Source organism: Tachyglossus aculeatus, chromosome 4, assembly GCF_015852505.1.
Source record: "Tachyglossus aculeatus isolate mTacAcu1 chromosome 4, mTacAcu1.pri, whole genome shotgun sequence".
NCBI lineage: Eukaryota > Metazoa > Chordata > Mammalia > Monotremata > Tachyglossidae > Tachyglossus > Tachyglossus aculeatus.
This window is the reverse complement of record NC_052069.1, coordinates 81,584,592-81,598,650: the sequence shown is the minus strand read 5'-3', so window position 1 is coordinate 81,598,650 and position 14,059 is coordinate 81,584,592. Positions and strand designations below refer to the sequence as shown.

Genomic DNA, 14,059 nt, shown 5'->3' with positions numbered 1-14,059 from the left:
AAGGGAAAAGAAACAGTTTAAAGATATGCTGAACCAGTTTCCACTGATGCACTCTATCGGGGGGAGAAGGGGAATATTGAGAAACAGCAGCAGTAACTGACCCGTCTGATGTGCTGCCTTCAGAAATTTGGCTCGCTTCCAAAAAGACACTTCAGAAAGTTCACGAAACTTGAAGATAGTGGAATACGGCGCTAGGCTCTGAAAATAGCAAAAGCGCAGAAAAGGCCAATCTTTTGTAGAGTGCAGGAGCAGGGAGTAAGTACACCCATCAATAACCATCAGCCGCACCACTTCTAAGTTGGAAGGGCAACTATAAATGTACCTAAAATTCACACCATAAAAGTAGGACAAGGAACAAATTTATCATCAAACAAAAAAAAAACCCAACAAATGAATGATCTAGCGACACCTAAAAATAAAACTTCTGTTTTATCGTCCTTTAAGAAACTAGCAAGTAGTCTCTTGAAAATATCACCCAGGCAACGAGGAATATGAAGAGAAAAATCTGACGAAAATATAAAGGGGTTTGGGGAAAATGGAAGAAACTCTATCTATCTTTCACAAATATAAAATACTGTGAGCCTCATAAGGGACATGGACTGTGTCCAACCTATCTTGTATGTAACCCAGTGCTTAGTACAGTGCCTGGCACATAATAAACACTTATCAAATACCATAAAAGATAAATAAATAAAAATAACCCTTAGAGCCAAAGAATTGGTCATTGGTTCATTCATTCAATCTTACTTATTGAGCGGTTACTGTGTGCAGAGCTCTGTACTAAGAGCTTGGGAGAGCACCATATAACAATAACAGACACATTCCCCGCCCACAACGAACTAACAGTTTAGATGGAGGGAGTAAGCATAAAATGTACTCTTCTTAAGGAGGGTGAATAGAATGGATAGAACATTTTGAGGTTTTTCACTTTCCTTTCTTTCAAGATAGTTTATTTGTCTTTGGTACGCCACAAGTAGGCCCCTTTGGTTGCCACCTTCTATAGAACATTTCTTGCAGGTCTGTCACAGATCCTCCTAGCAAAACGCAAAGCCGAGTTCACACTAGATAATAGCTCCTCTCCAGTTAGCCTGTTTTAAACATTTATGGACCGTAGTTTAGCCTGAGTTTCAGAAACGTCTTGCTGCTATTCTACTGCTCGTAAAACAAATTTCGTTAGCAATATGACACACCCTTTATGACAACTAAACCGATTCTGATTTTAAGGAAGGTTTTTAACTCACATCTACAGGGTGTTAACCTGATATCATTTCTCTTAGCATAGGCTAACTTCACAGATTAAGCGCTTCACAGACTATTAAGTGCTTACTATGTGCAAAGCAGTGTTCTAAGTGCTGGGGAGGTTACAAGGTGATCAGGCTGTCCCACGGGGGTGCTCACAGTCTTAATCCCCATTTTACAGGTGAGGGAACTGAGGCCCAGAGAAGTGAAGTGACTTGCCCAAAGTCACACAGCTAATTGGTGGAACCGGGATTTGAACCCGGTTCAACTCCAAAGCCCATGCTCTTTTCCGCTGAGCCACGCTGCTTCTCGGGGCTGGCCTGAGGTCATCCAGGAGACAAGCGGCCAGATCAAAAAATGAGGCTAGGCAAAAGCAAAGATTCGTCCAGAATCACTCTCAGAGGTGGCCCTACACATGTGCAGTAGCCACGGCCTGGCCAGGCTGAAACCCGGGAAAAAGGAAGCAAGGAAAACCGGGGAGGAACCGTGCCCTGTCCACACTCAACCTGGTTCATTAAATCAATCAATCAGTGGTATTTACTGAGCACTTACTATGCACAGAACACTGTACTGAAAACTTGGGAGAGCACAATACAACAGAATTAGCAGACACGGCCCCTCCCCATAACGGTTCCGGCTGGTGTCCTCAGTGAGAAGCAGTGTGGCCTAGTGGACACAGCACAGGCCTGGAAATTGGAAGGACCTGGGCTGTAATCCCTACTCCGTTATGTCTGCTGTGTGACCTTGGGCAAGTCACTTAGCTTCTCTGGACCTCAGGTACCTCAATCAATCAATCAATCGTATTTATTGAGCACTTACTGTGTGCAGAGCACTGGACTAAGCGCTTGGGAAGTACAAGTTGGCAACATATAGAGACAGTCCCTACCCAACAGTGGGTGCACAGTCTAAAAGGGGGAGACAGAGAACAAAACCAAACATACTAACAAAATAAAATAAATAGAATAGATGAATGAGGATTAAGAGTGAGAGCCCCATGTGGGACAGGGACTGTGTGCAACCTGATTAACCTCTATCTACCCTAGTATTCAGAACAGTGCTTGGCACACGATAAGCACTTAACAAGTACCATAATTATTATTATTATCCTCATCATTATTATTATTAGCTCTGCCATCTTGGGATCCATGGAGCTTATGAGCCTGGCCTATGCAGGGATCCATATAGTAGGAAGGGCTGCCATTTAGGGATCAGAGCCCAGGAAGGACCCGGGATTCTCCACATCCTCCCTGCCCCCCGACTTCCTTATCTCCTCGAGGGCCCAGAGGCAAGTTCTGGGTTAAGGAAGTGTCCATACCAGCTCCTATACGGGCACCGGGTGCTAGGCAGGATTAACGGACTGTGGTCTGAGGCCCCCACATAAGCCCAGACTGGGCTGTCTTCCCAGGGAGGCTGGGCAGTTTCACACCAAACTCTTGAAATGCTCCACCTCCTCATTGGAGCCCCGATGGGACTGTCCAAGCAATGGTCCCTGGGTACATGGGCGTTAGTAAGCTTCAGGTCCAAAAACTGTTTGCAAAGTCGGCCCATTTGGTGATCTCGACCCCTTGTTCTGAAGCTGAGTCCACTTCAAGAGTCTGGTCCAAAAGCTGGCTCCTTATTCTTATTTATTCTATTTATTTTATTTTGTTGATATGTTTTATTTTGTTGTCTGTCTCCCCCTTCTAGACTGTGAGCCCGCTGTTGAGTAGGGACTGCCAAGATACATTGCCAAGATCCACCCTTTCCTCTCCATCCATACCGCTACCCTGCTCGTTCAAGCTCTCATCCTATCCCGTCTGGACTACTGCATCAGCCTTCTCTCTGATCTCCCATCCTCGTGTCTCTCCCCACTTCAATCCATACTTCACGCTGCTGCCCGGATTGTCTTTGTCCAGAAACGCTCTGGGCATGTTACTCCCCTCCTCAAAAATCTCCAATGGCTACCGATCAATCTGCGCATCAGGCAGAAACTCCTCACCCTGGGCTACAGGGCTGTCCGTCACCTCGCCCCCTCCTACCTCACCTCCTTTCTCTCCTTCTACAGCCCAGTCCGCACCCTCCGCTCCTCCACCGCTGATCTCCTCACCGTACCTCGCTCTCGCCTGTCCCGCCATCGACCCCTGGCTCACGTCATCCCCCGGGCCTGGAATGCCCTCCCTCTGCCCATCCGCCAAGCTAGCTCTCTTCCTCCCTTCAAGGCCCTATTGAGAGCTCACCTCCTCCAGGAGGCCTTCCCAGACTGAGCCCCTTCCTTCCTCTCCCCCTCGTCCCCCTCTCCATCCCCCCATCTTACCTCCTTCACTTCCCCACAGCACCTGTATATATGTATATATGTTTGTATAGATTTATTACTCTATTTATTTATTTTACTTGTACATATCTATTGTATTTATTTTATTTTGTTAGTATGTTGGGTTTTGTTCTCTGTCTCCCCCTTTTAGACTGTGAGCCCACTGTTGGGTAGGGACTGTCTCTATATGTTGCCAACTTGTACTTCCCAAGCGCTTAGTACAGTGCTCTGCACACAGTAAGTGCTCAATAAATACGATTGATTGATTGACTGTCTCTATATGTTGCCAACTTGTACTTTCCAAGCGCTTAGTACAGTGCTCTGCACACAGTAAGCGCTCAAGAAATACGATTGAATGAATGAATGAATGAATGAGCCCACTCTGAACTGCTTGAACTCTAACCAGGCCATTTTGACAACCAAAAGGATCACCTATTAAAGGTCCTTTAAAATCCTACTCTCTAAATCCTGTCACTAAAGGGCAGTGATCTTCCCACCAAAACACTGTCCTCCCCCTGATTTTCCCATCACTGTAGACGGCCCCACCATACTTCCTGTCTCACAAGTCCATAACCTGAGCAGTATCCTCGACTCCTGTCATTCAACCCACATATTCAATCCATCACTAAATCCTGTTATTCATTCAATTTTATTTATTGAGCACTTACTGTGTGCTGAGTGCTGTCAGTTCCACCTTCACAACATCACTAAAATTCACCCTTTCCTCTTCATCCAAACTGCTATCATGTTAGTACAATCACTTAGAGCCCACTGTTGAGTAGGGACTGTCTCTATATGTTGCCAACTTGTACTTCCCAAGCGCTTAGTACAGTGCTCTGCACACAGTAAGCGCTCAATAAATACGATTGATTGATTGATTATCCTATCCCACGTGGATCACTGCATCAGTTTCCTTACTGACCTCCCAGCCTCCTGCCTTCCCCACTCCAGTCCATACTTCACTCTGCTGCCCAGATCTTTTTTCCTACAAACACATTTAGGACATTTCACTCCCCTCTTTAAAAAACTCCAGTGGTTGCCCATCCACCTCCTCATCAAACAAAAACTCCTCACCATTGGCTTTAAGCAGCTTGGCTCACTGGAAAGAGCACGGGCTTTGGAGTCGGAGGTCATGGGTTCAAATCCCGGCTCCGCCAATTGTCAGCTGTGTGACTTTGGGCAAGTCACTTAACTTCTCTCTGCCTCAGTTACCTCATCTGTAAAATGGGGGTTAAGACTGTGAGCCCCACATGGGACAACCTGATCACCTTGTAACCTCCCCAGTGCTTAGAACAGTGCTTTGCACATAGTAAGCGCTTAATAAATGCCATCATCATTATTATTATTATTATCACCTCACCTCACTTCTCTACTTCTACAACCCAGCCTGCACACTCGCTCCTCTAATGCTAACCTGCTCATTGTGCCTCAATCTCACCTGTCTCACATCCTGCCTCTGGTCTGGAACACCCTGCTTCCTCAAATCTGCCAATTACTTAGCCCCTTCAAAGTCTTATTGAAGGCACACCTCCTTCAAGAGGCCTTCCCAGACTAAGCCCCGCTTTTCCTCATCTCCTACTCCCTTCTGCATTGCCCTGACTTGCTCCCCTTTGCTCTTCCCCACTCCCAGCCCCACAGTACTTAGGTACATATCTATAATTTCATTTATTTGTATTGATGTCTGTCTCCTCAGGCTTAGGCTCTTAACTCGTTGTCAGCAGGGAATGTGAATGTCTATTGTTGTATTGTACTCTCCCGAGAGCTTAGTACAGTGCTCTGCACACAGTAAGCACTCAATAAATACAATTGAATAAGCCTAAAAAAGTTGGCACACCTTAATTTTAAGACCTTTTCAGAAGTAGTTAACTATTTCTGATTTTCATAGTTCCTCCCTTTATACTACCTGCTGTAAAGACCTTGAGTTACTACCCCCACTCTTTTTTTAGTGGCATTTGTTGAGCACTTACTATGTGTCAGGCCCCATACTTAGCACTGGGGTGTATACAAGCCAATCAGGTGGGACACAGTACTTTAGCTACTTTAATGTCCGTCTCCCCCTCTAATTTATAAACTCATTGTGGGGAGGGTATGTGTCTGTTTATTGTTATATTATTATACTCTCCCAACTACCAGAATGATTGCAGATAGAGGTGGGGCATTCTGGAGAAACGTGTCCACGGTGTCGCTATGGGTCGGAGACAACTCGATGGCATAAGACAATGACAAAAGCACTTAGTACAGTCTTCTGCACACAGTAAGCACTAAAAAAAACCGATTGATTGACTGACTGACCAACACAGTTCCTGTCCCACATGGGGCTCACAGTCTCAATCCCTATTTTATAGCTGAGGTAGCTGAAATACAGAAAAGTTAAATGATCTGCCCAAGGTCACCCAACAGACGAGTGGTGGAGCTGGAATTAGAACCGACTCTTAAACTGCACTGTTGACTTTCCTCTCAGGGCGACCTCAGGAGGGGACCACAGGAGTCCCCAGAGAAAATTGGTTACCCGACTCAGAGATCTCGGATACAAGGACATTCATGAACCACCTCAAGTTCTGGGTAATGTTCCCATCCCATCTTCCCTCCCCTACCCAATGGCCCTAAAACCAGGGAATGCTCAAATCCTGCCAGAGCTCTACAAATCCCCTGGCACTCAGAAGCCCCCCAAGGGTCTTCAGGCTACCCAAAGTTACCAGGGGGGATTGGGGACTCTGGGCCCTATATCCCTCTAGATTGTAAACTCGTTGTGAGCAGGGAACATCTCTATCAATTCTGTTATATCATCAATCGTATTTATTGAGTGCTTACTGTGTGCAGAGCACTGGACTAAGCGCTTGGGAAGTACAAGTTGGCAACATAGAGAGACAGTCCCTACCCAACAGTGGGCTCACAGTCTAAAAGGGGGAGACAGAACAAAACCAAACATACTAACAAAATAAAATAAATACAATAGATATGTACAAGTAAAATAAATAAATAAATAAATAGAGTAATAAATATGTACAAACATATATACATATATACAGGTGATATACATATAAATAAAATGACAGATATGGGCATAAGTGCTGTGGGGCTGGGAGGAGGGAAGGGCAAAGGGAGAAAGTCAGGGTGATGCAGAAGGGAGTGGGAGATGAGGAAAAGTGGGTCTAATTCCGGCCCTGCCACATGTCTGCTGTGAGATCTTGAGCAAGTAACTTCACTTTTCTGTGCCTCAGTGACCTCATCTGTAAAAAGCGCTTAGTACAGTGCTCTGCACACATTAAGTGCTCAATAAATACCACTGATTGATCGATCCTCTTGCAATAGGACTCAATAAATACCACTGATCGGTCAATCAGTGGTATGTATTGAGCACTTAATGTGTGCGATTGATCCTCTTGTAACAGGACTCCAAGAGGAGGCTCTTAATCAACAGAATCATCTCCAATGCAGAGCAGCCATCTCAAGTGCCAACCTCGACCCAAATGACACTGCCAGGATGACTGCTATTCAAGGCAGACGCCACTTACACGTCCTCAAAAGGCGAATCCGGAATACCCCTCCCTCCCATGGAGGGGAAAGGGCAAGCAGAGACAGGAAGAAATGTTTCAAGCAACGGTATTTATTGACCTCTAGTGAATGATTTGGTCCCTCTTCGAACTAAAACAAGCACATTTTTAAACTCCTTAATCTATCTCTTTCAAGTTCCATGCCTTTCCTCCACCAGAATGCAAAAGGTTGAACCCTGCTGGCTTAAACTACACCGCTGCCTGGGGACAGGTGTTCATTCAATCATATTTATTGAGTGCTTACTGTGTACAGAGCACTGTACTAAGCACTTGGGAAGTACAAGTAGAGACGGTCCCTACCTAACAACGGGCTCACAGTCTAGGTGTTCTCTAGATCAATCAACCATACTTATTGAGCGCTTACTATGTGCAGAGCACTGTACTATGCACTCAGGAGAGTACACTACAACAGAATTAGCAGTCGTGTTCCCTACCCATAACGATCTTACAGATGGTTGTGCACACAGAAAGCGCTTGATTGACTGATTGATCTTGTGAGGACCTTCCAGCTCTGATTTTATGATTGCCCTTCTGTTCAGAACCTGCCCATTTATTTTTCTGTACAAAGCTTCAAGAGTTTTGTTTTGAATTTGGGGGAGAAGGTGGGGCGTGGGGAGACACTCTCACTGGGAGCAGAGGCATCGGCTGACCCTCCCCTCCTGGCTCACTTCTAGGGAAGCGGGGAGGGGAAGAGGGGAGTATAGGATCAAGTTTAAAAAACGATGTCAGAATGTAGATGCTCCCTTTCCCTCCCTTACCTGGGCGAGTGGAAAGAGTGGAAGCCCGAGGAAGAAGCAGTGTGGCCTAGTGGGTTAAGCACAGGTCTGGGAATCAGGAGGACCTGAGTTCTAATCCCTGCTCCGCCACTTGTCTACTGTGTGACCTTGGGCAAGTTATTTCATTTCTCTCAGCCTCAGTTACTTCATCTGTAAAATGGGGATTAAGATTGTGAGTCCTATGTGGGACGGGGACTGTGTCCACCCTGATTACCTTGTATCTACCCCAGTGCTTAGTATAGGGCTTGGCTCAGAGTAAGGACTTAACAACAAATACCATTATTATTCATCTCAGCTTCTCCACTTGTCTGCTGCATGACCCTGCAGCGTGGCTCAGTGGAAAGAGCCCGGGCTTTGGAGTCAGAGGTCGTGGGTTCAAATCCTGGCTCCGCCACTTGTCAGCTGGGTGACTTTGGGCAAGTCACTTCACTTCTCTGAGCCTCAGTTCCCTCATCTGTAAAATGGGGAGGAAGACTGTGAGCCCCACGTGGGACAACCTGATCACCCTGTAACCTCCCCAGCGCTAAGAAGAGTGCTTTTCACATAGTAGGCGCTTAATAAATGCCATAAAAAATTCAGTGAACAGTGAAAGTGCAGTGCCTCAGTTCCCTCATCTGTAAAATGGGGATTCAGTATCCACTTTCTCTTCCATTTAGACTGTGAAGCCCACATGAAACATGGACTGTGTCCAACCTGATTATCTTGTATCTACCCCAGTATTCAGCATAGTGCGAAACACGACAATTACCACAATTACGATTACTAAGGCAGAAAGAGAGGCTTCATGATTTTTCACTGATCAGAGGTACAGAGCCTGGGCAGAGGGGTGGGTAGCCTAAACCAAAACAGCATCTGAGAGCCCAGAAGGGCCCCTCCTGGCTAACGGAGGCCAAGGATGAATGAACCTCGCTGACTTAAAACCACCTCAGAAGGCTTACCTTGTTCTTATCAACCATTCAAAGCCAACATCATCAATCAGTCATGTTGCCCACCCACCTTCACATCAAACAAAACCCCTCACCACTGGCTTTAAGGCACTTAATCACCTTGCCCCCTCCTACCTCACCTCGCTACTCTCCTACTACAACCCAGCCCGCAAACTTCATTCCTCTAATGCTAACTTGCTCACTGTACCTCGATCGCGCCTATCTCGCAGTCGGCCTCTTGCCCGCATCCTACCTCTGGCTTGGAACGCCCTCCCTCCTCATACCAGACAGATAATTGCTCTCCCCCACTTCAAAGCCTTATTGAAGGCACATCTCCTCCAAGAAGCCTTCCCTGACTAAGCCTTCACATCCTCTTCTCCCATTCCCTTCAAGGCACTACTGAGAGCTCACCTCCTCCAGGAGGCCTTCCCAGACTGAGCCCCCTCCTTCCTCTCCCCCTCATCCCCCTCTCCATCCCCCCCATCTTACCTCCTTCCCTTCCCCACAGCACCTGTATATATGTATATATGTTTGTACATATTTATTACTCTATTTATTTATTTATTTTACTTGTACATATCTATTCTATTCATTTTATTTTATTAGTATGTTTGGTTTTGTGCTCTGTCTCCCCCTTTTAGACTGTGAGGCCACTGTTGGGCAGGGACTGTATATGTTGCCAACTTGTACTTCCCAAGCGCTTAGTACAGTGCTCTGCACACAGTAAGTGCTCAATAAATACGATTGATTGATTGATTGATTGTTGGGTAGGGACCATCTCTATATGTTACTTCCCAAGCGCTTAGTACAGTGCTCTGCTCACAGTAAGCGCTCAATAAATACGATTGAATGAATGAATGCACTGCTCGTACTTGCTACTTCGTTCATCCTCCCAACCCCACAGCAGACATGTATATATTTGTAATTTCTTTATATTTATTTATATTAATGTCTGTCTCCCCCTCTAGACTGTGAGCTCTCTGTGGGTAGGATTGTGTGTGCTGTTATATCGTACTACCCCAAACGCTTAGTACAGTTGTAGGCAGGGATTGTCTCTCTTTGCTGCTAAATTGTACTTCCCAAGCACTTAGTACAGTCCTCTGCACATAGTAAGCGTTCAATAAATATGGTTGAATGAATGAATGCTTTGCAAACAGTACATACTCAATAAATTTAATTGAGTGAATCAGTCATATTTATTGAGCGCTTATTGTGTGCAAGCATTGTACTAAGTGCTTGAGAGAGTACATGCTCTGGACCCACAATAAGCATCACGGCCTCTTCTACTCCTTTCTTTCATATTCTTTATCAGGTTTGTTCCATAAGCCCCCTTTCTCCCTGCTCTCCTTGTTTCCAAACCTTAAAGTCCCTAATTGGCCGCAGTCCTCCTGCGGGGAGAGGTAGAAGCCCTGTTTGCAATCAATCAATCAATCAATCGTATTTATTGAGCGCTTACTGTGTGCAGAGCACTGTACTAAGCGCTTGGGAAGTACAAGTTGGCAACATATAGAGACAGTCCTGATTAGCCACAGGAATGAAAGGTGTTCTCAAGCAATCTACCGCTTGACACTATCAAGCACTCCATAGCAAAACTAGCAGAGCTAAGAAAACTTCAAACGAACTGAGGAGCAGTGCGGCATACAGCACGGGCCTGGGAGTTGGAGGACCCAGGTTCTAATCCTGGCTCTGCCACTTGGCCGCTGTGTGACCTTGGGCAAGTCACTTCACTTCTCTGGGCCTCAGTTTCCTCATCTGTAAAACGGGGATTCCATACCTGTCCTCCCCGCTACTTAGACTGTGAGCCCCGGGTGGGACAGGTACTGTGTTCGACCTGATTAATTTGCATCTAACTACCCCAGTGCTCAAAACACTCCTTGACACACAGTAAGTGCTTATTGCTAATAATAATCACCAGGTTTCCATGGGGGAGGCTGGAATTCTAGGTGTCCTTTATAATAATAATAATGGCATTTATTAAGCCCTTACTATGTGCAAAGCACTGTTCTAAACGCTGGGGGGGTTACAAGGTGATCGGGTTGTCCCACAGGGGGCTCACAGTCTTAATCTCCATTTTACAGATGAGGTAACTGAGGCCCAGAGAAGTTAAGTGACTTGCCCAAAGTCACACAACTGACAATTGGCGGAGCCAATAAAGGTAATGTTACCTTTACGACTGATCAGCATTTGGGCAAACCACGTTTAGCCATGGGTAAAGCAGCTTGCATACACCCCCCAGCCTTAGAAATGCTGCAGGAAAATAGTTGGGACAAGGAGACCTTCAGACAGCAGGAGATTTTATCTTTCTTCCCCCCCAACCCCCCTGCTAGTCCAGCAGCAAGAAACCTATGCATTTCCTGCGGACAGAGCCCTCACGGCCCTCCTTGGCTGACACCGCCCACTTTACACATCCTGCTTCTCTGGGAGCTAAAAATAAACCAGTGTACATTTGAAGAAAAAAAAAAGAGAAAGAAATTCAGCACATTCTCCTGCTCCCTGGGTCCCTTAAAATGTGACGAGCAAACCTTTCCTGTACTGCACCACAAGCGAGCAGACCCAGGCCACTTCCTCCGCTGCCCACTCCCTTCCCCTCTGGTGCTGTCAAACTCCTTCCCCCCTCCAAAAGCCCCCTCCCACCCTCCTCCACTTCTTCCCACTGGCTGGGGGGTGGGAGGGGGACCCTCGGGGGGGTGCCTTTCTAGGGATGCTCTTCACCCCTATGGGAGCACCTCCCAACTTCCCCTTTTTGCAGCAGCTGCTGCAATAGGAGCAACAGGAGCCCACCCTCACCCCCTCCTTCTGCCCCTCTGGGTCAAGTTTCCCTCCCCCACTCCTGGAAGCCTACCCTCTCCTCTCCCTTGGCTGCCCAGGTTGGGGGAAAGAGAGCAGGGCAAGAGAGGGAGGGCGAAGCTGGAGGGGAAAGTTGTCCCCAGGGGAGAAGGAGGGTTTCAGGGTCCTTCTGCTCCTCCAGGATGGGATGGGATGGGATGGGATGGTACTCACCGCCCCGGTGGCTCCTGCTGCGTGGGGACCCCGGAGAGCCCTGCCACCCGCCCACGCAGGACCAACCGCAAGCTCTGTTGCTGTTGCTGCTGCTGGCCAGGTCCGGCAGATCTCTCTCTCTCTCTCTCTCTCTCTCTCTCTCTCTCTCTCTCTCTCTCTCTCTCTCTCTCTCTTCCTCTCTCTCTCTCTCTCTCTCTCTGACCGAGAAGGGGATGGAGGGGATGGATGGGCCGCGTGCCCACACTGTGCCCCTCCTGTGCCCTCCCTGCACCCACACTGAGCCCCACACGTGCCCGTGTCGTGCCTCTCCTGCGCCCACGCTGTGCCCTCCCTGTGCCCCTCCTGCATCCTCCCTGCACCCACACTGAGCCCCACCTGTGCCCATGCTGTGCCCTCCCTGAGCCCACCCTGTGCCCTCCCTGCGCTCACTGTACCCCTTCTGCACCCTCCCTGCGCCCATACTGGGTCCCTCTTGTGCCCTTCCCCTGACCCAAACTGTGCCCTCCTCATGTCCACACTGTGCCCTTCCTACACCCATGCTCTGCTCCTCCTGTGCCCACGCTGCGCCCTCCCTGCACCCATACTATGCACCTCCTGCACCCACACTGTGCCCTCCCTGCACCTGGCCCCGAGCCCCCCATGATCTCTGGCTCCTTTACCACAGGAGCTGTCCCCCCTCCCCTCCAAACCCACACACTCCCCAGGATTGGGGCACCTGGGTGAGGAGGTCAGGCTCCAGCCGGGTCTCAAAGAGCAGAGAGGCCCCAGGGCAGACTTGCAGAGATGCTAGGGCTCCAGATGGAGGACCAACCTACACATCAAGCAAAAACTCCTCACTCTCGGCTTCAAGGCTGTCCATCCCCTCACCCCCTCCTACCTCACGTCCCTTCTCTCCTTCTCCAGCCCAGCCCGCACCCTCCGCTCCTTTGCCACCACTAACCTCCTCACTGTACCTCCTTCTCGCCTGTCCCGCCATCGACCCCCAGCCCACATCCTCCCCCTGGCCTGGAATGCCCTCCCTCCTCCCTCTGCACATCTTCCAAGCTAGCTCTCTTCCTCCCTTCAAAGCCCTACTGAGAGCTCCCCTCCTCCAAGAGGCCTTCCCAGACTGAGCTCCCTTTCTCCTCCTCCCCATCCCCCCCACCCTACCTCCTTCCCCTCCCCACAGCACCTGTATACGTTTGTACAGATTTATTACTCTATTTTACTTGTACATATTTACTATTCTATTTATTTTGTTAATGATGTGCATTTAACTTTAATTCTATTCATTCTGACGACTCGACACTTGTCCACATGTTTTGTTTAGTTGTCTGTCTCCCCCTTCTAGACTGTGAGCCCATTACTGGGTAGGGACTGTCTCTATATGTTGCCAATGTGTACTTCCCAAGCACTTAGTACAGTGTTCTACACACAGTAAGCGCTTAATAAATAAGACTGAATGAATGAATGGGGAGGAAGACAGTAGAGGTGTGTGGGGCAAAGACTTTCAGGGGTCTGGAGGACCTAAGGGTGACCCCAAAGAAACCATTCAGAGCCCACTAATTCCCACCACCACCCCTGCCACCCATTCATCTCAGGCGACAACCAACTGAATCTTCAACCCGTGTGCTTGAGGTCACGCTTTCCCGCACATGGATTGGTTCACCTCCATGGCACTCAATCAGATCCTGGCCATAATCAAAATCCTTTGCTGGAGAAGCAGAGTGGCATAGTGGACAAGCCACAGGACCCAAGAGTCAGAAGGACTTGAGTTCTAATCCAAGCTCCACCACACGTCTGCTATGTGACCTTGGGAAAGTCAATTTACTTCTCTGGGCCTCAGTTACCTCATCTGTGAAATGGGGATTAAGAGTGTGAGCCCAAGGTGGGACAGGACCTGGGTCCAACCTGATTAACTTGTATCCACCCCAGCATTCAGTACAGTGCTTGGCACATAGTAAGCACTTCACAAATATCATAATAATTATAATTAACATTTTATGAATTTAGTCACTGTCCTAAGGGAATCAATCAATCAATGATATTGAATGACTTCTCCCTTTAGATTGTAAACTCACTGTGTGCAGGGAAAGTGTCTATCAACTCTGTTATACCGTACTCTCCCAAGCACTTAATCCAGTACTCTGCATCCAGAAGTGCTCAATAAATATGACTGAGTGCACACTGCCTAGAGAGCACTGTACTAAGCATTTAGCACCATACCATTGATGCAATTGAAAAGACTTATCTTTAGAGAGCTCCTTTGGTCAAAATTCCATCACTCTCCCTCCC

At 47.8% G+C, this 14,059-nt stretch overlaps 1 protein-coding gene across 2 annotated transcripts in view; it reads right to left on the bottom strand.

The window, feature by feature from the left end:
• Positions 1–12,548, bottom strand: part of NCALD (neurocalcin delta) — a 470,303-nt gene extending 457,755 nt beyond the window's left edge. Inside the window, exon 1 of one of the 2 annotated variants that reach the window (XM_038745843.1) lies at positions 12,501–12,548. The gene's annotated coding sequence lies outside the window, so the exon portion shown is untranslated. Of the gene's footprint in view, positions 1–11,785; positions 11,873–12,500 lie in introns of those variants that run through there. The other variant, XM_038745842.1, reaches the window with a different exon arrangement.
• Between the last annotated feature and the right edge of the window lie 1,511 nt (positions 12,549–14,059).